Source organism: Vulpes vulpes, chromosome 1 (assembly GCF_048418805.1).
Source record: "Vulpes vulpes isolate BD-2025 chromosome 1, VulVul3, whole genome shotgun sequence".
Lineage (NCBI taxonomy): Eukaryota > Metazoa > Chordata > Mammalia > Carnivora > Canidae > Vulpes > Vulpes vulpes.
This window is the reverse complement of record NC_132780.1, coordinates 6,512,713-6,538,004: the sequence shown is the minus strand read 5'-3', so window position 1 is coordinate 6,538,004 and position 25,292 is coordinate 6,512,713. Positions and strand designations below refer to the sequence as shown.

General features: G+C 38.9%; 1 long non-coding RNA gene and 1 pseudogene across 1 annotated transcript; both read left to right on the top strand.

Moving 5' to 3' along the window:
• Positions 1-6: 6 nt before the first annotated feature.
• LOC140598669 (uncharacterized) lies at positions 7-21,331 on the top strand. Its single transcript, XR_012001251.1, has 3 exons — positions 7-117; positions 831-984; positions 21,252-21,331. It is a non-coding gene; the product is annotated as an uncharacterized lncRNA (long non-coding RNA).
• Positions 21,332-21,902: 571 nt separating this feature from the next.
• Positions 21,903-22,001, top strand: LOC112928582 (U6 spliceosomal RNA; annotated as a pseudogene).
• The last annotated feature ends 3,291 nt before the right edge of the window (positions 22,002-25,292 follow it).

Sequence of the window (25,292 nt, the reverse complement as noted above, 5' to 3'; positions counted from 1 at the left end):
CCACAGCGAAGCGGGCGCTTTGAGCTGAGCTGTGTTCAGACGCGAGCCGCGGTCTCTCGGTCTCTGGTCCCCGCCGCTAACACGACTGAGAGGAGACGGAGGTTGAAAAAAGCCCAGGTACCGCCGTCGGGACGGAGACTAAGTATTAAGTCTGTTGGGGCAGAAGGGGCTGAGGAGAAGCGGTGGTGAAATTTGTGACTGCCCAGTGATGTGTATATATGCATTTGTGAATGTGTGTGATACCTTGTGTGCGGGTGTGGATTAGCTTGTCATAACACAGACCCTGTGTTATGGTTGTTAATGTGTGACCATGTATAACACTGGGGGGGAGGGGTATGGGTCACCTGTGACTGTGTCCCTGTAGTGGGCATGCGGTTGTGACGGTGTGATCTTGTATTCCACTTTGTGTGCTGGTGTAGGGAGCTTTGTGACTGAACCGCCATGGGTGTTGTGACTGGAGCCCTGTGTAGGGAGGGTGTTATTGACTAGGGTGTTACTTTGGGTCTAGTAGTGGATGCCAGGCTGTAAAGCATTTGGGGAATTTGTTTGGTGACTGTGTCACACATAATCATAAATGGGAGCACAAGACGGCTCTGCTCCTTGACAGTAAAGACTTTGACTTTTCTCTCACCCTGAGATTGATTTGGAAGCCCTGGTGTCCCCTGATGGGGCAGAGGGGTTGGTGGCAAGTGAAGCCAGTTGACCTCATCTGGGCCCTCATCCTACTCTTGTCTCTGTCCTTCTCCAAGAAAGGTCTTCATTAGATGAGGAAATAATTGTGACAATTAAGTTATGTTTAAGGTGACTTAGTATTTTTTCTTTTTTAAAAGATTTTATTTATTCATGAGAGATACAGAGAGAGGAAGAGACACAGGCAGAAGAAGAAGCAGGCTCCACACAGGGAGCCCCATGTGAGATTCGATCCCGGGACTCCAGAATCACACCCTGAGCTGAAGGCAGACGCTCAACCACTGAGCCACCCAGGTTCCATTCTCTTTGTTTCTGAAATGCTTTATTTTTTCAGGATGTGATTTTTTTCTTTCTTGTCAAATGCTTAACAAAGACCCAGCAAGTAACCAAAACTTACTGTTTCTCCTAGAAAATATCTTAATTGCATTCCCAATTGTTTTAATTAACAGAGCAGATAGTACATTTTATTTATTTATTTCTAAAGATTTATTTATTTGAGAGAGAAAGCAGGGCACAGCCCGAGTGGGGGAGGGGCAGAGGACGAGAATCTCAAGTTGACTCTCCACTAAGCACAGGCCAGGAGAGGACCCTGAACCTGAGGGAAGCCAGTGACACCTGAGTGGCTCAGGTGGTTAAGACTCTGCATTGGGCAGGGGTCATGATCCCGGGGTCCTGGGATTCAGCCCGTGTCAGGGTCCCTGCTCAGTGGCGAGTCTGCTTCTCCCTCTGCCCCTCCTCCTGCTCTTGTGTGCGTGCTCTCTCTTCTCTTTCTCAAAATCTTTAACAACAATATCAACAAAAGACCTGAGGGAAACCAAGAGTTGGTCCCTTAACCAACTGAGCCACCAGGCCCCCACAATAGTACATTTTATATGGAGTATGTTGGTTTTACTTATATAAACATGTAGATTCATATACACATGTATATATACATATTCATTTAAGTGATACTGTAACATCACATAATTGAAAATTCTTTGAGAATATATATTTTTTAAGTTTTTATTTTAATCACTTGGGAGTGCTTAACACAGTGCACTCCTTAATCCCCATCACCTATTTCACCCATCGCCCCATCCACCTGCTGTCTGGTAACCTTCAGTTTGTTCTCTATACTTAATAGTCTGTTTCTTGGTTTGTCTTTGTTTTTCCCCTTTGCTCCTGGTTTTGTTTCTTAAATTCCACACATGAATGAAACCGTGTGATATTTGTCTTTCTCTGACTGACTTCACTTAGCATTGTACTCTGTAGCTCTATCCATGTCCTTGCAAATGGCAATGTCTCATTCTTTTTTGTGACTGAATAATATTTCATTGTGTGTATATGTATATATATATATACATCTTTATCCATTCACAGTCAGTGGACACTTGGGCTGCTTTCATATCTTGGCTATTGTAAATAATGATTCTATAAACATAGAGCTGCATGTATCCCTTTGAATTAGTGTTTTTGTACTCTTTGGGTAAATAGTAGTGTGATTCTAAGATTATAGGGTAGTTCTATTTTTGATTTTTTGATGAACCTCCATGCTGTTTGCCACAGTGGCTGCACCAATGTGCATTCCCACCAATAATGCACGAGGGTTCCTTTTTCTCCACATTCTCACCAACACCTCTTGTTTCTTGTGTTGTTGATTTTAGCCATTCTGTCAGTTGTGAGGTGTTCTCTCACTGTAGTTTTTTTTTTTTTTTAATTTTTTTTTTGTATTTATTTATGATAGTCACACACAGAGAGAGAGAGAGGCAGAGACAGAAGCAGGCTCCATGCACCGGGAGCCCGACGTGGGATTCGATTCCGGGTCTCCAGGATCGCGCCCTGGGCCAAAGGCAGGCGCTAAACCGCTGCGCCACTCAGGGATCCCTCTCTCACTGTAGTTTTGATTTGCATTTCCCTCATGATCAGTAGTGTGGAACATCCTTTCTTGTGTCTGTTGACCATCTCTGTTTCTTTGTTTTTTTGTTTGTTTGTTTTAAGATTTTATTTATTTATTCATGAGAGACACACAGAGAGATAGAGGCAGAGACACAGGCAGAGGGAGAAGCAGGCTCCATGCAGGGAGCCTGACGTGGGACTCAATCCTGGGTCTCCAGGATCAGGCCCCGGGCTGAAGGTGGCGCTAAACTGCTGAGCCACCAGGGCTGCCTCATCTCTGTTTCTTTGGAGAAATGTCTGTCCATGTCTTCTGCCCACTTTTTTTTTTTTTTATCAGATTATTTGTTTTTAGAGTGTTGAGTTTTATAAGTTCTTTATATATTTTGGATACCAACACTTTATAGGATATGTTATTTGCAAATACCTTCTCCCATTTCAAAGGCTGCCTTTGGTTTTGTTGATTGTTTCCTTCACTGTGCAGAACCTTTTTATTTTGATGTAATCCCAGTAGTTATTTTTGCTTTCATTTTCCTTGCCCCACGGTGTCTATCTAGAAAAAAGTTGCTATGGCCATTGTTCAAGAAATTACTACCTGTGTTCCTTTCTATGATTTTTATGGTTTCAGGTCTCACATTCAGGTCTCTAATCCATTTTGAACGTATTTTGTATATGGTGCAAGACAGTGGTCCAGTTTCATCCTTTTGCATGTTGTCCAGTTTTCCCAATACTGTTTGTTGAAGAGACTTTTTCCCCATTGGATATTCTTTCCTGCTTTATCAAAGATTAATTTACCATTTATTTTATTTTATTTTTTAAGATTTTATTTATTTATGAGAGACACACAGAGAGAGAGGCAGAGACATAGGCAGAGAGAGAAGCAGGCTCCATGCAGGGAGCCCAATGTGGGACTCGATCCCAGGACTCCAGGATCACACCCTGGGTGGAAGAAGGCAGGCACTCAACCATTGAGCCACCCAGGCATCCCTACATCCCTCCCCACTGACCACAGAGCCTGCCATGGAGTTTGATCCCAGGACCTTAGGATCATGACCTGAGCTCAGGTGCTTAACCGATTTAGCCATCCAGGCATCCTATCCAGCTTTGCTTTCTTTATCAAGATTTCATTTCTTTGGCTTTAAAAAAAAAAAAAAAAAAAAAAAAAAAAGATTTATTTGGCTATTCAGCATTTTATGTGGTTGCTTACAAATTTAGGATTATTTGTTCTAGTGCTGTGAAAAACACTGTTGGTATCTTGATAGGGATTGCATACTTCGGGTAGTGTAGACATTTTAATATTATTTGTTCTTCCAGTCCATGAGCAAAGAATTTCTTTCCACTTCTTTTCTTGTTTTCAGTTTCGTTTACCAGTCTTTTGTAGTTTTCAGAGTATAGCTCTTTTTCCTCTTTGGTTAGGTTTATTCTTAGGTATCTTACTATTTTTGGTGCAGTTGTAAATGATATTGTTTTCTTATTTTCTCATCTGCTTCATTATTGGTGTGTAGAAATGCAACAGGTTTCTGTAGGTTTATTTTGTATCCTGACATTTTACTGAATTCATTTATCAGTTCTAGCAGTTTTTTGGTGAAGTGTTTTGGGTTTTCCATATATTGTATCCAGTCATCTGCAAGTACTGAAAGTTGTACTTCTTCCTCACCGATTTGGATGCCTTATATTTCTTTCTTCTTATTCTGTGATTGCTGTGGCTAGGACTTCAATTATTGTGTTGAATAAAAGTGGTGAGAGTGGACATCCTTGTCTTATTCCTGACTTTAGTAGAAAGGTCTCAGTTTTTCCTCATAGAGAATGATGTTAGCTGTGGGTTTTTTACATGTGGCCTTTGTTATGTTGAGGTATGTTCTAACACTACTTTGTTGAGGGTTTTGTTGTTGTTGAGGGTTTTTATCATGAATGGGTGTTGTACTTGTCAAGTGCTTTTTCTGTGTCTGTTTTCATGGTCATATGGTTCTTATCTTTTCTCTTATTGATGTGGTGTATCAGGTATCATTTGCAAATATTTAACCATGCTTGCAACCCAGGAATAAATCCCCCTTCACCGTGCTGAATGATTTTTTTTTAATGTATTGTTGGATTTGGTTTGATAGTATTTTGTTGATGATTTTTGCATCTCTGTTCATCAGAGATATTGGTCCGTAGTTCCCTTTCTTTGTGGTGTCTTTATCTGGTTTTGGTATCAGTAATGCTGGCCTCATGGAATGAATTTGGAAGTTTTCCTTCCTCTTCCGTTGTTTTTTTGAAATAGTTTGAGAGGGCAGCCCTGGCGCGCTAGTGGTTTAGTGCTGCCTTCAGCCCGGGGTGTGATCCTGGAGACTCGGGATCGAGTCCCACGTCAGGCTCCCTGCATGGAGCCTGCTTCTTCCTCTGCTTGTGTCTCTGCCTCTCTCTCTCTCTCTCTCTGTGCCTGTCATGAATAAATAAATAAATCTTTAAAAAAAAATGAAATAGTTTGAGAAGAATAGCTCTTAAGTCTTACTTAAATGTTTGGTAGAATTTGCCTGTGAAGCCATCTTGTCCTGGACTTTTGTTTGTTAGAAGTTTTTTGTTTATTGATTTAATTGTATTGCTGGTAATTGGTCGTTCAGATTTTCTTCCTGCATCAGTTTTGGTAGATTATATGTTTCTAGGAATTTATCTCTTTCTTCTAGGATGTTCAGTTTGTTGTCATATATCTTTTTTCATAATATTCTCTTGAATTTCTGTGGTGTTGGTTGATAGTTCTCTCTTATTTGTGTTTTTATTTATTTGGGTGCTTTCTCTTTTTTTCTTGGTAAATCTCGGATAAAGGTTTATCATTTCAAAGAACCAGCTTCTGGTTTCATTGATCTATTCTGTTTTTTAGTTTCTATACCATTTATTTCTGCTCTGATCTTTATTATTTTCTTCCATCTCCTGATTTTAGGTTTTGTTTATTGTTCTTTTTCTAGCTCCTTTAGGTGTAAAGTTATGTTATTTGAGATTTTTCTTGCTTCTTGATGTAGGCCTGTATTGATATAAACTTCTCTCTTAGAACCACTTTTGCTACATCCCAAAGGTTTTGAATCATTGTATTTTCATTTTCATTTGTCCCTATGTATTTTTTTAAATTTCTTTTATTTCCTGGTTGACCCATTCATAGTTAGTAGCATGTTATTTAGCCTTTATGTATTTGTGGTCTTTCCATATTTTTTCTTATGGTTGACTTCTAGTTTTATGGTGTCAGAAAAAATATATGGTATAATTTCATTCAATCTTTTCTTTTAAAAATTTAGGGAGAGAAAGAGAGTGCAAGCAGGGGCAGGGGCAGAGAGAGAGAGGGAGAGAAAATCCCAAGCAGACTCTCCACTGAGTGTGGACCCCACCTCGGGCTTGAATCCACAACCCACGAGATCATGACCTGAGCCAAAACCAAGAATCGAACACTCAACTGACTGAGCCAGCCACCCACCTCCAACTACATTCACTCTTTTGGATTTTGTTGAGTTTTGTTTTTTGGCTTAGTATGTGATTTGTTCTGGAGAACATTCCATGTGCCCTTGAAAAAAAATGTGTATCTCGCTATTTTAGTATGGAATGTTCTGAATATATTCATTAAATCCATCTGGTCCACTGTGTCATTCAAAGACATTGTTTCCTTGTTTGCTTTCTGTTTGGATGATATGGCCATTGATGTAAGTAGGATGTTGATGTCCCCTACTATTATTGTATTATTGTAGATTAGTTTCTTTGTATTTTTTATTAACTGTTTATGTGTTTGGGTGCTTATATGTTGTATATATAAATATTTACAATTCTCATATCTCATTGCATTGTCCTCTTTATTATTATATAGTGTCCTCCTTTCTCTTGTCAACAGTCTTTGTTTTAAAGTCTGTTTTGTCTGATATAAGTATTGGTACTCTGGCTTCTTCTGACATCTGTACGCATGATGTTTTTCCATTCTCTCACTTTCAATCTGTTGGTGTCTTTAGTTCTATAATGAGTCTCTTATAGACAGCATATAGATGGGTCTTGTTTTTTATCCCTTCTATCACCTTATGTTTGGGGTTTTTTTTTAAGATTTTATCTATTTAGGAGAGAGCAAGCATGCAAGCAGAGGGAGGAGTGTAGGGGGAGGGAGGGAGAGAGAGTGAGAGAGAGAATATCAAGCAGACTCCGCACTGAGTGAGGGGCCTGATGCAGGGCTCAGTCTTAAGACTGTGAGATCATGGCTGAGTCAAAACCAAGAGTCCGATGCTTAACCTACTGAGCTACCTAGGTGCCCCACGTCACCCTTTGTCTTTTGATTGAAGTGTTTAGTCCATTTAAATTAATAGTAATTATTGTATTTGTTGCCTTTTTATTACTTGTTTTGTAGTTGTTCCTGAAGATTTTCTCTGATTCTTTCTTGTTTTTCACTCTTTCATGCTTTGCTGGTTTTATTTAGAGATATATTTGGATTTCTTTTTCTTTGCATGTCTATTAGTGGTTTTTTTTATTTGTGGTTTCCATTAGGTATGTATAACTTCTACATGTAGCAGTCTGTATTAAGTTGATGGCCATTTAAGTTTGAACCCATTTTTACTTGTCCCATTCCCACATTTTAGTTATATGGTGTAATATTTTACATCTTTTTTGAGGGGGTGAAATTCTTGACTGATTTTTACAGAAATATTTTTACTGCCTTTATGTTTCCTACCTTCACACTGTCATTTTTAGCTTTTCCTTTCCACTCAGATAGTCCCCTTTATTATTTTCTTGCAGAGTTTACTTAGTGGTCATGAGTTCTTTTAGTTTTTGTTTGTGTGAGAAACTCTTGATCTCTTCTTCTATTCTGAATGATAACCTTGCTGTATAGAGTATTCTTGGCTGCAGATTGTTCCCACTCAGCACTTTGAATATGTCATGCCACTCATGTGTGGCTTGGATAGTTTCTGCTGAAAAATCTACTGATACCTTGTGGGGTTTCCTTTGTATGCAGCTATCTTCTGTTTGCTTTTAATATTTTTTCTCTGTCACTATATTTTGCCAGTATGATTACACTATGTCTTGGTATGGATCTGCTTTTGTTGACTTTGTTGGGGGTTCTCTGTGCCTCCTGGGTCTAGATACCTGTTTCTTTCCCCCCGATTAGGGAAGATTTTAGATATTGTTTCTTCACATAAATTCTCTGCTCCTTTTTCTCTTCTTCTTCTGAGATTCCTATAATACAAGTGTTATTGATAGAGTCACTGTGTTCTCTAAGTCTGTTCTTCGTTTGCATAATGCTTTTTTCACTCTTTTGTTCAGCATTACTTTTCATTATTGTTTTCTAGGTCATTTATTTGTTTCTCTTCTTTTTCTTCTTCTCTTATTTTTTTTTTTTTGTTTCTCTGATTCTTATACATATCCTGTTGTTCATTACATCAAACGTGTGTCTTATTTTGTTTATTTAGCCCTTTATCTCTGCTATGTTATTCCTTATCCCTGGGTTAATTGTTTCACTGATGTCTTCCACTCTTTTGTCAAGACCAGTGAGTATCTTTATAATCATTGCTTTAAACTTTATATCAGAAAAAAAAAATTAACTTTCTATCAGGTATGTTACTGATAACTGTTTTGCTTAGATTTCCAGCTGTGGCCTTGTCCTGTTCCATGTCTTTGTCCTATTCTTTCATTTGGGACAAACTGCTTTGTCCTTTCATTTTGTCTAAGTCTGTGTACCTGTTTCTCGGTGTTAAGAATGTCAGCTGTGTCTTCTGTTCTTGATTACAATGGCTCTATGAAGAAGAGGTCGTAAAAAAAAAAAAAAAAAAAAGAAGAGGTCGTACAGTGCTCTGCAGTGTAATGTCCCCTATTCCCCAGGGCCTGTCACTTCTAGGAGTGTCTCCTCCTAGAAGTGTGTGCTTTATGCACTCTGCTCTTGTTTGCTGGCTATATCCTTCAGGCCAGTTATCTGCAGAGACTCTCTTTGCCTGTTGTGGGCAGTGTTTGGTCCCTGGCCTGAATGTGGTATGTTTTTACCAGGTATGCTTTGGTCTCCTTGTGAAATCTGACTTGTCACTACTGCCCCTGGAACCGAGGCCTCACAAAACTGCCAGTCAGGAGACATGGTGTTGACAGAGGTTAGAGACTGTCTTCTGGGGGAGGGGACTCACTGTGCTGAAACAGAGACAAGCAGAATGGGCAGGGCCAATCTGAAGTGCTGGGGCTGGATTGTGGCTTTTGGTTTAAACAATTAGGTAGAGAGTGTGGTCACCAAACTAGTTCCCACAGGTGGCCCAGTGCCTTATGCCGGTCCTCATGCTGAGGGTTAAGGGAGGGAAATAGGTCCTGACAGTTTCTTTGTTCCCAGAGGGCTCTCTCTGTGAATGCAAAGGCTATCTCTCTGTGACACACTTTGAGATGAGTAACTAACCTTCCCACTGTGTGCCCTAGGTGCTCTTCAGATCACAGCCTCCACGCTGTATGTTTGGAGTCTCTTTGCCCTGCATTTTCTCCAGGAGCAGCTCCAGTGTCCTCCAAGCTCTGCCAGAGTCCAGCACACTGATCTTTAAAAGCCCTGCTGGTGGTAGGAACTCACAAAATTGGGTCCTTTTGCTTTCCATGCCAATTACTATGGGGATTTATTTTCCCCATGTGCTCCTCTGTGTGCTATTCTGTCTCTCATCCTTCTCAGCAACAGCAGTTCCCTCTCCACTGTAGTGGCCAGGATCTGCTTTTCTCCCAAGCCGCATCTCCAGTCTTCTACCTTCTTCAGTGTGGCCTCTTCTTTTTTTTTTTTTTTTTTTTTTTTGGCCTCTTCTTTAGTTGTGGAGTTTGTTCTGCAAATCTTCAGATCGATTTCTGGTGTATTTAGAATGATTTAAGAGTTATTCAGTTGTATTCATGGGACAGAGAGACTCTAGAGTCCTCCCACTTCACTACCATCTTTCTCTCCTTAAGAATATTACAATATTAGATACTATTGTTTTGTCAGATGTGTGATTGACCCAGTATTCATTCACTCGTTTATTGTAATAAAAATCCTGACTTGGTTTGAAGGAGCACTGTGCATAACTTAAATAAAGAAAAAAGGGAAAAAAGGCTATAGGTTCTAGCTTCCCTTAAAGATATAAACAAAAGTTGTTGGATTTGGCTTCTTAGTTCTTTAAAGGGATGAGGATGGGGGCAGGATAGGCTCAGTGAGCATATATTGTTTTGGCCCTCTTTGCTTGCCTGGAATATGGACATGGTGATATGTGGGGAGCAGCCATTTTATAATGATGTATTTACCAAGAAAGGTAAGATCAGAAAGCTTACAGTATTGTCAACCAGAAAATAAAGAGCTGCAATGAGAGGCAAATGAGTGTTTATTTGGAATTGAAGAATTGCAGTTTGGGGAGCACAGATTCTGGCAGTAACCAGAAAAGTGTCCCACCTGCAAGGTGAAAAGCAGGAGTTTTTATGAGAAAGGATGTGGGGGGCAATTACATGATTTAGATAAAAGACAGGAAAGTTAATTGTTACTAACAGGCTGAACCAATGTGGTTACACAGACTGACTTTTTGGTGTTAATACCTCCTATGCATTAGTTAACTATTCTGTCTTCTGAAGTCCACAGCCAGCAGTTTTATTGATCAAGATATCCATTGCCCTATTGATTTTATAGATAATTGCTTGCCAAACAGTTTTTGCTTCTGGGTCAGACCAGGGGTCTTTTTGCCCAGCTCAAGATTATTAGGTGATTATTAGGTCATTAGCCATTAGTTTTTTTTTTCTTAATATTTTATTTATTTATTCATGAGAGACAGAGAGAGGCAGAGACACAGGCAGAGGGAGAAGCAGGCTCCATGCAGGGAGTCTGTTGTGGGACTTGATCCCAGGACTCCAGGATCATGCCCTGGGCCTAAAGCAGGCACTCAACTGCTGAGCCACCCAGGGATCCCTCTAGCCATTAGTTTTAGAAAGGAAAATAGAGCTTTTCCTAAAAATGGAGTCTCTCATGTCCAGAAGTTTTGTATGACTACACAATATTTAAAAGACAATAGAGGATTTTTTTTAAGGTTTTTTTAAAAAATTTATTTATGATAGTCACAGAGAGAGAGAGAGAGAGAGAGAGAGGCAGAGACACAGGCAGAGGGAAAAGCAGGCTTCATGCACCGGGAGCCCAACGTGGGATTCGATCCCGGGTCTCCAGGATCGCGCCCTGGGCCAAAGGCAGGCGCTAAACCGCTGCGCCACCCAGAGATCCCACAATAGAGGATTTTAAGTTGTACATATAGGAAAGTTAATTTGATAAAAAATATTTACCTGTAAACGTATGAAACGTAGTAGCATTTAGTTATCTCCATTGTAATTATGAAGTTTATGAAAGAAGGGGTTTATTGTCTGTTTAGTTAAGTCTTAAGCATTTACCACAATGACTAACACATGGTTGGCACTCAGTAGGTACTTAATAAATGATAGCAGTGATATTACTTTCTGACCACAGAGAAGAAACATGCACTTAGAATGCCTTAGGTTTGTGTTACTCTGTCTAAGCGTACTCTATGTATGTTAACTGTGCCTCTAGAGGAGGGCAGTCATGTGCCAAGGACTATGTTAATCCTGTGTTCTTCAAACTGGGTATGAGTTCTCCAGCATCTGCAGGACTTTTGATGTGGGTGAAAGATATTCACTGTTAATCCTGTTTTCTTCAAGGCTTACTTTATCAAATTTCTGTATCTAATGAATAATACATCAGTAACCATCTTTTCTAGAGCATTTAAAGGATTACTAATTTTGATTAGTTGGACCCCTGGGTGGCTCAGTGGTTGAGCATCTGCCTTTGGGTGGGTGGGGGGTGGGGGGAATGGAGTCCTGCATCGGCCTCCCTGTGTGGAGCCTGCTTCTCCCTCTGCCTGTCTCTGCCTCTCTCTCTCTGTCTCTCATGAATAAATAAATAAAATAAATCTTAAAAAAAATATATTAAATACATATTTGTTTTTCTTTTTTTTTTCATATTTGTTTTTCATAGCCTTTTCTTGCACTGAGCTCCTAAAACCCTTGGAATTTACTAAGTGTAGAGAGCTATCAAGATGTCTTTTGTTATGTTAATGAGATGACTTTGGGAAACCCTTATGTAACCAAAGTGTAGGCTGGTTATTAGTGGCCCCAACCAGGTGACTAGAGGGTTGGAACTTTCAATCCCCCTCCAACTTTTGGAGAGGGTAAAATGTCTAGAGGTTGAATCATTTGCCAATGGCCAATGGTTTAATCAATCGTGACTATTGTTGAATTTTAAAAGTTACACTGAGTGGGCAGCCCTGGTGGTGCAGCGGTTTAGCGCCGCCTGCAGCCCAGGGCATGATCCTGGAGACCCAAGTCGGGCTCTCTGAATGATGCCTGCTTCTCCCTCTGCCTGTGTCTCTGCCTCTCTCTCTCTGTCTCTATGAATAAATAAATAAAAATCTTAAAAAAAAAAAGTTACACTGAGTAAATTTTAAAGATTCAATTAGCTTTATAAAATGATTCATGAATGTGGCAGCACTGTGTTGTTGCTGAGCCCTGAAATTGGATTTGTTTGCCCCATGCTTAGTAAGCCCATCTCTGAGTCATCAGGTTTGAAGCAGAGAAAGATTTATTAAAGGACAACCCAATGAGAAGGCAGACATAGGTCCCAAATCTACCTTGCCTTGTTGATCCTAGGGACAGTTTATATATTAGCAGAAACATGTGGGTGTTAGAGCAGGGACTGGATGGGCCTTGAAACCTACGGAGGTCTTAAAACTTCTCCAGGTTACGAGTTATTCTCTGCATCTTGGCCTAGTGCCTTCAGTAGTCCTATTACATGTTGCCATTGTGTGGGCAAAAGAGATGTTCTTGTTAGAGGGTCATGGAGCACAATGGTCAAGAAAGAATTCTTGACACATATAGTGCAACTTAGTTTATTCAGCTTCACTTTTGCTGTATGAAGCTGGTGGTTATATGCTTAGTACTCAAGGGACAGGAGACATGCAGGGAGTATTATAAATATCTTCCTTGTATTTCTACTTGTAAAACTATTTTTGCACAATTTCTCTGGTGTTTATCATTCAGTTCAATATTAACTATCAGTGAAATTTACAGGCAGTCATGAGACCCTTTAAGAATGTAGCAACCAGGGAACCCTGGTTGGCGCAGCGGTTTAGCGCCTGCCTTTGGCCCAGGGCGCGATCCTGGAGACCCGGGATCGAATCCCACGTCGGGCTCCTGGTGCATGGAGCCTGCTTCTCCCTCTGCCTATGTCTCTTCCTCTCTCTCTCTCTCTCTGTGTGTGACTATCATAAATAAATAAAAATTTAAAAATTAAAAAAAAAAAAAAGAATGTAGCAACCATGGGACGCCTGGGTGGCTCAGCGGTTGAGCACCTGCCCTTGGCTCAGGGCATGATCCTGCGGTCTCAGGATCAAGTCCCACATCAGGCTCCCTGCCTGGAGCCTGCTTCTTCCTCTGCCTACAGCTCAGCCTTTCTCTCTCTGTGTCTTTCATGAATAAATAAATAAAGTCTTTTAAAAAAAAGTCTTTAAAAAAAAATGTAGCAACCAGCATGTATTTGATCCTTATCGGAACTATGCGGGTTATAGGTCAGCTTTCAGGGTTTAAAGGAAAACATTTTTCTGCTTCTATCCTTGATCAGTTATCAAGGAGCCTGCCTCCCCAGTTCCTGTACCTGGAAAAAAAAGAACAAAGTTCATAATTCTTACAAGGCTGTGGAGGAATATGCTTAGTTGTTCAGTGTGTGGAAATGTGTGTCAGAGGACTTTAGTTTACATGAATAAAGTATAAGTTTACAGTCTAGCAAGTAGGGGGGATCCACAAAGAGCTACAGAAAGGGAAGTTTTTAAAACCAGAACGAGGGAGTCATAAAAAGACAAAAGGATTATTTCAGGTGAGATTGAGACAGAGCAGGGACTGGATTTGGGTCTCCTCCCCCCTAAGCACAAATCCAGTGTTCCTTGGCTAGGTCTGTAGAGGAAGAGCTGAGCAGCAAGGCTTTGTGAGTAACATACCTCACGGGAATGCAGAAGTACAATATATGTTTAGAAGTGAAGCACGGCTGTAAGAACTGGAACAAACCAGTCAGCACCAAGATGGACCCAGTGCTGACCTTTCACCAAATTTCTCCCTTGTTAAAATACTAAAAATCATGCCCAGGGTAGAATTAGACATGTGACACATAAAGAAGCATGACTGTTAAGTGTGCAAGTGCCCCCCAAAAATCACTGCCCCTACATGTTTAGCCATCACCTTTTTCCTGCTTAAGTCTCTTTAAAGCTCTCCTTGACCTCTGGGGAGACAGCCTGAGGATCTTCCCTCTGTGCTGTCTCCCTTGTGCTGAGCTTAAGTCCCAATAAAGCCTTGCCTGGAACTGCTGTTTGGCCTCTAAATAACTTCTGTTGTTTAGAGAGCCCAAGGGCCCAGTTCCATATCAAAGTCACCATCCTCTTGGGGAAAAAAAGCATCTCATGAGGTGGATTTCCTCACTTTCCTTTGGGGAGATAGAGAGGCACTATGTGACAGATAACTTTATTGGTGTGACCAAAACCCGGGCTGCCCGGTTTTCTTTTAAAATAGTTATTTTACTAGTAAAATGAGTTTGTTTGGGAATAGCAGAGGAATCACAGTTTGGTACAAGCAAGCCATGGCAAATCACAGACAAGTCTGAAGAAACAAAGGGAAGGTCATCTTTTTTTTTTTTTTTTTTAGTTTATAGTAGGAAATAGGAGGCAGCCTGGGTGGCTCTGCGGTTTAGCACCACCTTCAGCCCAAGGCCTGATCCTAGAGTCCTGGGTTGGAGTCCTGCATCCCTGCATGGAGCCTGCTTCTCCCTCTGCCTGTGTCTCTGCCTCTCTTTCTCTTCCTCCCTCTCTCTCTCTATCTATCTCTCTGTGTTGTGTGCCTCATGAATAAATAAAATCTTTAAAAAAAATTTTTTTAAAATATAGTAGGAAATTGGGGTGGGTTGTTTTGAACACAAGTTCATTGGAAGAGAATGAGAGTTTGACATTGTAGAGTTTTCTTATTGGCTGCAAAAAGTGTTTAGTACATTGTTGCCAGGGCAGAAGAGATCTTCCCTCTTGTTATTAAAAGCAGGAGATAAATTCTTGCCTGAAAAGTGTCCTCCCTTGTCAAAATAAGGATTATCTTTCTTATTCCTGCTGATTATGCAGACTACAAGGAGTGGTACATGAGAGCTTCCCCTTCATGGGAGGTTTAAATGAGGTTTTTATTCATATTTTCATGTTAAAAAAAATACAGTGTTATATTAGTTTCAGGTGTCATTCTTACACTTTTTAACACTGTAATGAAACCTCCATAAAAATCCCAAAAGGACAGAGTTCGGAGAACTTCTGGGTTGGTGAACATGTGGAAATGTGAGGAGAGTGCCAAGCTCAGAGGGCCTGGAAGCTCTTTGCCTTTTTCCCATACCTTGCCTATGCAGCTCTTCCATCTGGCTTTTCCTGAGCTATATCCTTTTATAATAAACTGGTAATCTAGTAAGTAAAATGGTTTTCTGAGTTCTGTGAACCTCTCCAATACATTAATCGAACACAAGGAGGGGTCAGTGGAACCTCCAGTCTGTAAATGGTTGGTCAGAAGTACAGGTGACAACCTGGACTTAGAACTGATGTTGGGAGGGAGGTGATAGTCTCAGAAGACTGAGCCTTTAACCTGTGGAATCTAATACTATTTCCAGGTAGATCATGTCAGAATTGAATTAAATTGTAGGGCATCTAGCTGGGTGCTAGAGAAGTGCTTGGTGGTAAGGGGAGTCCCTATAAGTTCCCAACTTGGAAACGTGTCAGAATAGTTTACTATTCTTTTGGATTATTTATTTATTTATTTAAGATTTTATTTTATTTATTCATGAGAGACACAGAGAGAGAGGCAGAGACACAGGCAGAGGGAGAAGCAGGCTCCATGCAGGGAGCCTGACGTGGGATTCGATGCTGGTACCCCGGTACCCCAGGATCATGCCCTGAGCCAAAGGCAGCCACCCAGGCGTCCGTCTTTTGGATACTTTAAACATGAAAAGAGCAGACAACATTGGAAGTAGGGAGATTTAAAAAGTGGGGAAATATTTTTAAAAAGGAAATTGTGATATTCAAGGAAGAGCTAACGATGCCCCAAACTAGTGTGTTAGTAGTAGAGACAGGAATAGATGGATTGGAGATACATTCAGAGGGAAAATGTTAGAATTTGCTGAAGGGGGCAGCCCCGGTGGCGCAGCAGTTTGGCGCCGCCTGCAGCCTGGGGTATGATCCTGGAGACCCGGGATCGAGTCCCACATCGGGCTCCCTGCATGGAGCCTGCTTCTCCCTCTGTCTGTGTCTCTGCCCCCCTCTCTCTCTGTCTATGAATAAAAAAATAAAATCTTAAAAAAAAAAGAATTTGCTGAAGGATTTTATGTAGGAGGAGAAGAATGAAAAATGACTCTGAAATTTCTGTTCAGACTTGAGAGAAGCACAAGCCAAAGAAACATACAGATTATACCTGCTGGGGCCATTTTCCCCAGGAGAAGACTGTTGGCATGAGAGACTGAAATAACTTGTCACATTATTCAGTATTGAGTTTGGGCCTTCTGTTGATTATCACCTGATCTATCCTTTGAAGTTAAATGTAAAAAATGAAGGTACAAAATATTGAAAGTAAGAAAGTAACAGACTAGTAAGAATCTTTTTGAGGATAAGGACTTGGTGCTTGGAGTGTGATTAAAATCATTTGGGTGTTTGCCGGTGTTTCTCAGAAGTGAAAAGCAGTATGAGAATCTTTCCCCAGTACCATGAGTCTACAGCCTTTCCACCTTCATTTCTTTGGACATGGATTATTTTACCCAGTCCTTTCTGTCCTAATCTATGTTGAGAGGCTCTAACTTCTCTAACTTCCTTCTCCCTGACTATATTGCATCCTGTACTGATTGCACCTTGAAATTTACTGTCTCTTCACTTCAGATTATTAACTGTTCTGACTTAATAAGAGTAACTGTAGAAATGCAGTGACTAAGGGTAGAAAATACACAAGAAAATAAATGACAAGTTTGTGGGGTTTTTTTAAGATTTTATTTTTATTTATTCATGACAGAGAGAGAGAGAGAGAAAGAGAGAGAGAGACAGGCAGAGGGAGAAGCAGGCTCCGTGCAGGGAGCCCGACGATCCCAGGTTTCCAGGATCACGCCCCAGGCTGAAGGTGGCCCTAAACCAACCACTGGGCCACCGGGGCTGCCCAGTTTGTGATTCTTAATAGAGAAATATTAGAAGCATTCCTATTAAGTCAGAAAAGAGACAAAAAGAGTCTCTTTTTTCTACTACTAGTTAACATTTCTTTAGAGATGCTAGGTAGAGTAGTTAAACAAGAAAAAACTTAGAGGTAAAAAAAAAATTCTGAAAAGTAATATCATTAAATGCTTGATTCCATGGGGGAGTACGCAGAGGAGAAAAAATGTTTTTAATTTTTTTTTTTAATCACTCTCTGAAACTGAAATTGAGTTAAACAGCCTCACTAATCATTAATTCATGAGGGGGTCTGTCTTCTTTCAATCTCCACCGTTTCCCTTCTTCCTCTATAGAGTCATTCAAAATATCTTTATATTGAATATGTTCTTACAAAGTCATATATTTTACTTGCATGTATTTTTTAGCTATACAAATAATATATCTTCTCTTTTTTGTTTTTCACTAACCACCATGTTTTTACAATCCTTCTGTCACTATGTAAACATATGTCAGGACATCTACCACTCTTTGCCTATCTAGTCTTCCAGGGTTTGGACCCTTGGGTTACCTGCGATACCCAACCACCGTAAGAAATTAAGTGAATATCCTTATATATATATGTATTCCTTTATGGACCTGTTTGAGAATTTTGAAGGCCATTGATATCTGGGTCAGGATATGAGTTTACTTGTCTAAGTAGTGTCAAGTCATGTTTAGATTAGTCGTACAAGTCCACAATTCCACTAGCATTGCATATGAGTGTTTCTATAACCCTAAATCTGCAAAGAACACAGCACTATCTAGCTTTTTCATATTTATGAGTGTAAAATGTCTAAAGAATTACATCTGTGTAGTATTATTTGCTTTTCCATGTTTGCCAGTGATTTTGAGTATTCTTTAATGCTTCTCAGCTTTTTGAGTTTATTTATAAATTTCGTCTTTGTACCTTGTGTTCATATTTCAATTCAGATTGCTGCCTTTTTGCTGCTGATTTGCAAGTGTTTCTTAAATATTCTAGGTATTAATTTCCTGACAGTTTTAGATTCTGCAAATAATCCTATTCTATATGTATTCTTTTTCTGTTACTTATTAAACAGAAAGCCTTTATCTTAATGCTACAGTTGCATATTTTCCCCCTGTGGTTTATAGTACAAAATTGCTGTTTGTTTTTCTGCTCTATGATCACAAAGAAATTCTCCAGTTTTGTCTATTAACTTTGTGGTTTTATCTTACACATTTAGGTCTTTAGCCCATTCCAGTTTTGTATTTTCAAAAAAAACCATATTCTCCCAGGGTGCCTGGGTGGATCAGTCAGTTAAGCATCTCCCTTTGGCTCAGATTATGATCCCAGGATTGAGCCCTGTATAGGGCTCCCTGCTCAGCAGGGAGCCTGCTTCTCCCTTTCCTTCTGCCTGCTATTCTACCAGCTTGTGTACTCTTTCTCTCAAATAAATAAAATCTTTAAAAAACATTCTTCCAGTATTGCCTCTGTTAGCCCTTCTCTGTGAGGTTATATTTTTTCTCTAACCCATGGATGAAATGTTTGGCAAGTGCTTTTACAGTCTACTAGCAAAAAAACCCTAGTGGACCAGATGGATCACCCTCAATTTGACAAATAAAATGCCTAATGCATTGTATTGATTTAGGACTGTAAACTATTTAAAATGAAAACTTCTCTCTTCCTACAACTCAGTCTTACTTTTTTTTTTTTAATTGAGTTTCCTTTGTATTTATTGCAACTGTTAATTAACAATTTAATTAACATTCACAACTTCTTAGCACCTCACTCTTAAAGATAGAAGCCTAGAGGGTGCCTGGGTGGCACAGTGAGTTAAACATCCGACTCTTGGGTTCTGCTCAGGTTGTGAACTCAGGATTGTGAAATTGAGCCCTGCATTGGGCACCATGCTCAGTGAGGAGTCTGCCTGAGTTTCTTTCTCTTTCTCCCTTGCTCCTCCCCCACATGCTTGCTTTCTCTAAAATAAATAAATCTAAAAAAAAAAAAAAAAAAAAAGCCTATGGAAGAAGGAGAATGTGTACAGTTTATTTCCCCTTCATGTTCTTCTAATCTTTGCCTAACACTGCATTGTCTTAACCTCCCTAAAGTTGGAGCACTGGAAGGGAAGAAAGAGACAGGCTTTCCTGTCTCTTATTGACTCTTGCTGTTGTAATCAGTTTTTGGTTTTCTTCTGTGTTGGTGCATATTTAAAGCTGACTTTTTCTTATTGTCTGTTGCCTGTCCGGGTTTCAAAGTAAATACTTGGCTGAAGATATCCATCTGACGGGATGAGCACTGGGTGTTTTTCTGTATGTTGGTAAATTGAACACCAATAAAAATTAAAAAAAAAATGATTAAAAAAAAAAAAGATATTATCCATCTGCAAGGGGAAGCCATGAGGCTGGCACATCCTCTTCACAGAGACCACTTAAAATCCTTACATTACCCTCAGATATCCAGGAATACAGTGGTTAACCTTCTCTGGTGATCAGATTGCTCCTTCAGAGTTTCTTTAGGACAAAAGATTGCCCCAGGGCAGATCTAGTAGCAGTCCATGTAGTCCACATCTAGTCACCAGGTGGGAATTAGTCTCCCATCTCTCAGATGCATATTTTTCCCCAGATGGCATGAAAAAAAAGAGAAATTTCTCCTAAGAACTCCTTCTTCTCCTAAGAACTCCCTTCGCTACACTCCATTTTGGATCTTAGAGGCACTGGGATCTATAGGGTCCACTTGCTTGGTTTGAAGAGATGAGGAAAAACCTACCTTCTTTCCCCAGGGGGCTGGGAAACACTAACAACTCTATCCGTAAATAGTCCTGCCTCACAAAAACAGTTGTCTTCCTCATCTTCTCCAGTTTCTCCAATTTCTCAAATACCTTGAAATATGTTGAACTGAGCATGGCAAAATTTGTGTATAGCCATTTCTTAGTTTTCAAATTTTGTGGAGATATCCAGAACCTCATTTTATTTTTTTAAATTTTTATTTATTTATGATAGTCACACACAGAGAGAGAGAGAGAGAAGCAGAGACATAGGCAGAGGGAGAAGCAGGCTCATGTACTGGGAGCCCAACGTGGGATTCGATCCCGGGTCTCCAGGATCACGCCCTGGGCCAAAGGCAGGCGCTAAACCACTGCGCCACCCAGGGACCCCCAGAACCTCATTTTAGAATGTAGGGTATGTTGCACCTATTTTTTTTCCTTTGATTGCTCAGGCAAAACATATAGAATGAATTTAATTCAACATTCAATTTATAAATCCAAAGCAATAAGAAACTTCAAGTTGGTTGGTATAACACACCAAACTCAATATACATTAAATATAACATGGATATATATATGAAAACTATAACCAGAGATTAATGGACAAAAACATAAAAGACTCGAGGAATAATAGACACAAAAAATGTGATAGTAGTGAGTAAAGTCAATAAGAATGATCATCATCTTATGAGGAAACTTGAAGAGAGGAAGCAACCAGAAAATAAGTAAAAAATAAATAAAAAACATAGGATAGAAAGCCTCAAACAATTAAAGATTTAAAAATAATTTTTAGAGGATCCCTGGGTGGCTCAGCAGTTTAGTGCCTGCCTTTGGCCCAGGGTGTGATCCTGGAGTCCCGGGATTGAGTCCTGCGTTGGGCTTCCTGCATGGAGCCTGCTTCTTCCTCTGCCTGTGTCTCTGCCTCTCTCTCACTCTCTGTCTCTGTGTCTATCATGAATAAACAAATCTTTAAAAAAAATTTTTTTAGGAGTGCCTGGGTGGCTCAGTCAGTTAAGCATCTGATTTGATTTTGGCTCAGGTCTTGATCTCAGGGTTGTGAGATCAAACCCCACATTGGACTCTGTGCTCAGCTTGAGATTCTTTACTCCTTTCTATCCCTTTCCCACTGCTCCACTCCACCAGCTCCTGTGTACCCTCTCTCTCTCTCAAATAAATAAATAAAAGCTTAAAAAAAACCCTCAATTTTAAAAAACTTTAATATGATCCAAATCTGATAATTATTTTATAAAATGCAGGTTGTTCCTGAAAAGCAGTTTAAAAGCACTGTAGAAAAAATAAATAAATAAAAGCACTGTAGAGTCCTGGAAGGAGAAGAGATGGAGAGCGCGATAGAAAGTTTATTTAAAGAAATAACATAAACATCCCAAATCTGAGAAATAGTTTGGACAGTCAAGTTTAGGAAGCTCATAGGTTGTCCAGATTTAACCCAACTATATGTTCTTCAAGATGCATTATAATAAAACTGTTTATTAACGAAGACAATGAGAATTTTAAAGCAGGAATAGGAAAAAAATAAGTTATATACAAGGAAACACACATGAGGCAATCAGTGGATTTCTAAAAAGAAACCCTGCAGGCCATGGAAAAGTGGGTGTGTATATTCTAATGGTGAGAGAAATAAGCTGCCAACTAAGAATATGTTAGCTAGCCAAGTTTTGCTTTAGAAGTAGAAGAAAGACTTTCTCAGATGAACAAAAACCTAGGGAAATTCATTATCACTATATTTGCCTTACAGGAAATGCTAGAAGGAGTTATTCAAGCTTAAATAAAAAGGCACTAATTAATAACATGGAAATATAAAACACATTAGTAAAGGTAAGTATATAGTCAAATTCCATTACATGAATACTATACTATGGTGTTTTTATAACCATTTGTCTTTAGATATGGTTAAAAGACAAAAATATTAAAAATAACCAAAGAGGTACCTGAGTGGCTCAGTCAGTTAAGCTTTTGCCTTCAGCTCAGGTCGTAATCTCAGGGTCCTGGGATTGAGCCCCATGTCAGGCTCTCTGCTCAGTGGGGAGTCTATTTCTCCGTCTCCCTTTGCCCCCTTTCCTCTGCTCATGCTCTCTCTCTCTTTCTCTCAAACCTTTTTTAAAAAGGTTAAGAAAATAACCATAGCTATAATCATCTATTAATGAATATACAACATTAAAAAATGGTAAATTGGGGGATCCCTGGGTGGCGCAGCGGTTTGGCGCCTGCCTTTGGCCCAGGGCGCGGTCCTGGAGACTCGGGATCGAATCCCACGTCAGGCTCCCGGTGCATGGAGCCTGCTTCTCCCTCTGCCTATGTCTCTGCCTCTCTCTCTCTCACTGTGTGCCTATCATAAATAAATAAAATTAAAAAAAAAAAAAGGTAAATTGTGACATGAAAAAATGAAATGACTTAGAACATATACTAAAAAATTGGAATGATACAGAGATTCGCATAGTCCCTGTGCAAAGATGACACACAAAAATGAAGTGTGTGCATGGGGGTAGGGGGTCGAGTGTGTATGCAATCTAAATTGATTTATCAGTATAAATTAGACCAGCCTTGTGGTAAGCAAACAACAAAAGCAATAGCAGATACAGAAAAGATAAAGAGAAGGGAGTCAAAGCATAGTACTACAGAAAATCATCAATTCACAAAAGAAGATGGCTAAAGACGAAGAGAGGAACAAGGAGACTATAAAACAGCCAGAAACAATAAAATGGCTATAAGACCTTACTTATTAGTAATTACTTAACATGTAATGGATTAAATTCTCAAACTGAAGGCATAGCATTGCTGAAAGATTATAAAAATAAGACCTGATTATATGCTGCTTATAAGAGACTCAATTCTGTATTAAGGACATATATAGGATAAAAGTGAAGGAATGGAAAAAGATGTTCCATGCAATTGAAAACCAAAATATAAGGCAACTGCACTTACATCAGACAAAATATACTTTAAATCAAAAGCTTTTACAAGAATAGGTCAGTTCATCAAGAGGCATAACAATTATAAATATATATGTATTCAACATTGGAGCATCTCAATATATTAAAAGAATAAATACAAAAGGAGAAATAGACAAAAATACAGTAATAGTAATGGACTTCATTACCCCGCTTTCAACAATGGATAGATCATCCAGATAGAAAAATCCGCAAGGAAACACTGAACTTGATCTATCCTTTAGATGATGTGGACCCTTTACTTTGATCATTTTCCCCTAGGATTAATATCTTACATGGGAGTATGGTACTTTTGTTATAACTGATGAAGCAACATTGATATATTATGAATTGAGGTTCATAATTTACATTAGGGATCACAACTTGTATAGTTTTATGAGTTTGTAAAGTACATAATGTCATGTGTCCTACAGCATCATGTTACACCATTACAACATGACACAAAATCGTTTTTACTGCCCTAAAGATCCTCTGTGCTCCAGCTACTCATCTCTCCCCTCTCCCTCCTATTCCATGGGATCCACTGATACTTTTATTGTCTTTGTAGTTTTGTTTTCATACAATGTCGTATAGTTGAAATCATACAATATGTAGCCTCTTTAGAGTGGCTTTATAAAAAACTGACTCAGGATTTGTTTTAATTAGGTATGGTAAGACACAGACATGAGAGGGGAGGAAGGGGGGAAGGAGAGAAGGGGGGATGGAGGGAGAAAGGGAGGAAGACATTTTTATACTTATAGGAGGTACAGCATACAACACAGGCTTCTGTGTACCAGCATCTGTTTTGAAGTAGAAAGAATAAGAAAAAAACATGAGCAAGAGACTTTGCTGTGATTTCTGCAGGAAGCAATGGGTTGGGATAGGGTAAGTAGGTTTAGGATTGATTAGTTTGAACAATCTCAGAAGGCTTCGTGGAAAAGTGCTATCTATCCCCAGTTGCTAGTGTATGGCCCTGGGGTAATTAGGGCAAGGGAATAGTGGTCCTGAATATGTGCCCAATAAATGAGGTTGTTTAAGTTTGTGCTCTGGCTGGTTAATTTGCATGCTCCCAGTTGAATTTTTACTATTTGTAAGGAATTGGCTACCCTAGGAGGCAGTCTCTCCAGAGTCAGTAAGTGTCCAGGTATGAAAGAATCAGAAATACGGAAAATAAAAAGGCACTTATTTTTTTCACTACACAATATACATTTAAGTTTCCTCCATGTGTTTTTGTGGCTTAATAGCTTAATTTTATGTCATAGCACAATGATACATTATATAGATGTATAGCAGTTTGTCCATTCACCTTTTAAGGACCTCTTGGTTGCTTCCAGTTTGAGAAAATTAAGAATATGCTATGAACATCCAAGTGTGGATTTCTGTGAACATAAGTTTTCTACTTACTTGGATAAATATCATAGAAGAAAGATTGCTAATTCATATGGTAAGACTAAGTTTAGCTTTGTAAAAAACTGCCAAATTATCTTCCAAGGTGGTTGATCCATTTTCCATTTCTATTGGCAATGAATAATCAGGGTTCCTATTACTAGACATCTTTTCAGCATTTTGAATTTTAGCCATTCAGATAGGTGTATAGTGGTATCTCATTATTTTAATTTGCAATTTCCTAATTGCTATAGGATGTTGAGCAAATTTGCATATGCTTGTTATCTATGTATCTTTTGTGAGGTGTTCTGTTCAGATTTTACATCTGTTTTTTGATTGGATTGTTTGCTTTTTACTGTTAAGTGTTAAGAATTCTTTGTATATTTAAGAGTATTTTGCATATGTGTTTTGCAAACAATTTTCTCCTAGTCTGTGGCCAGTCTTTTTAGCACTTTTTAACACTTAAGATTTTTTTTGCACAGCAGAAATTTTTAATGATGTCTAACTTAACAGGTTTTGTATTTCATGGATCATGCTTTTGAGGTTTCTTAAGAAATCATTGCCAAACCCAAAGTTACGTAGATTTTCTTCTGTATTATCTACTAGAAGTTTTTTAGTTTTGCATTGTATAGTTTGGTATATGATGTATCTTGAATATTTTTAAAAATTTAAAGCTTGTCCCTAGATTTGTTTTCTTAATGTGGATATCCAGTAGTTCTAGCTACATTTGTTAAGTGATACCTTTCTTCATTGAATTATATTATAGTAGTTCCTTTGTAAAAGATCAGTTGGCTCTATTTATGTGGATCTGTTTCTAAGCACTCTATTCTATTTCACTGATTTATTGTTTTTGATAATACAAAGAGTCTTGATTATCCTTGTAGTAAATCTTGAAGTAAGAGTGTTAGTGCTCCAACTTCTTCATCCTCAGTATTGTGTTGACTTATGTTGGGTCATTTGCCTTTCTATATGAATTCAGAATCAGTCAATATCTACAAAATAACATGCTGAGATTTTGATTATTACAGCAATGATTCTGTAGCTTGAGTTTGGAATAATTGTCATCTTAACAGTATGAGTGTTCCTATCTATGAATATGGAATATTCATTTATTTAGTTCCTTAATTTCTTTCATCAGTTTTTTAGTTCTCTTCTTATAACTGTTACACATTTTTTTAAGATTTATTCATTAGTGCTTCTTTATATGATAAATGGTTATGTTTTTTAATTTTAATTTTATATTGTTCATTGCTGGTATATAGGAAAGAACTTGACTATTTTATGTTAACCTTGTAGTTGCAACCCTGGCTATAATCACTTATTCCAGGAGTTCTTTGTTGTTGATTCTTTTGGAGTTTTACATAGTCAACCATGTTATCTGCAAACAAAGATGGTGTTATTTCTTCTTTTTTAATCTGTGTACCTTTTATTTTCCTTGACTTGTTCCATTAGCTAGGATTTCC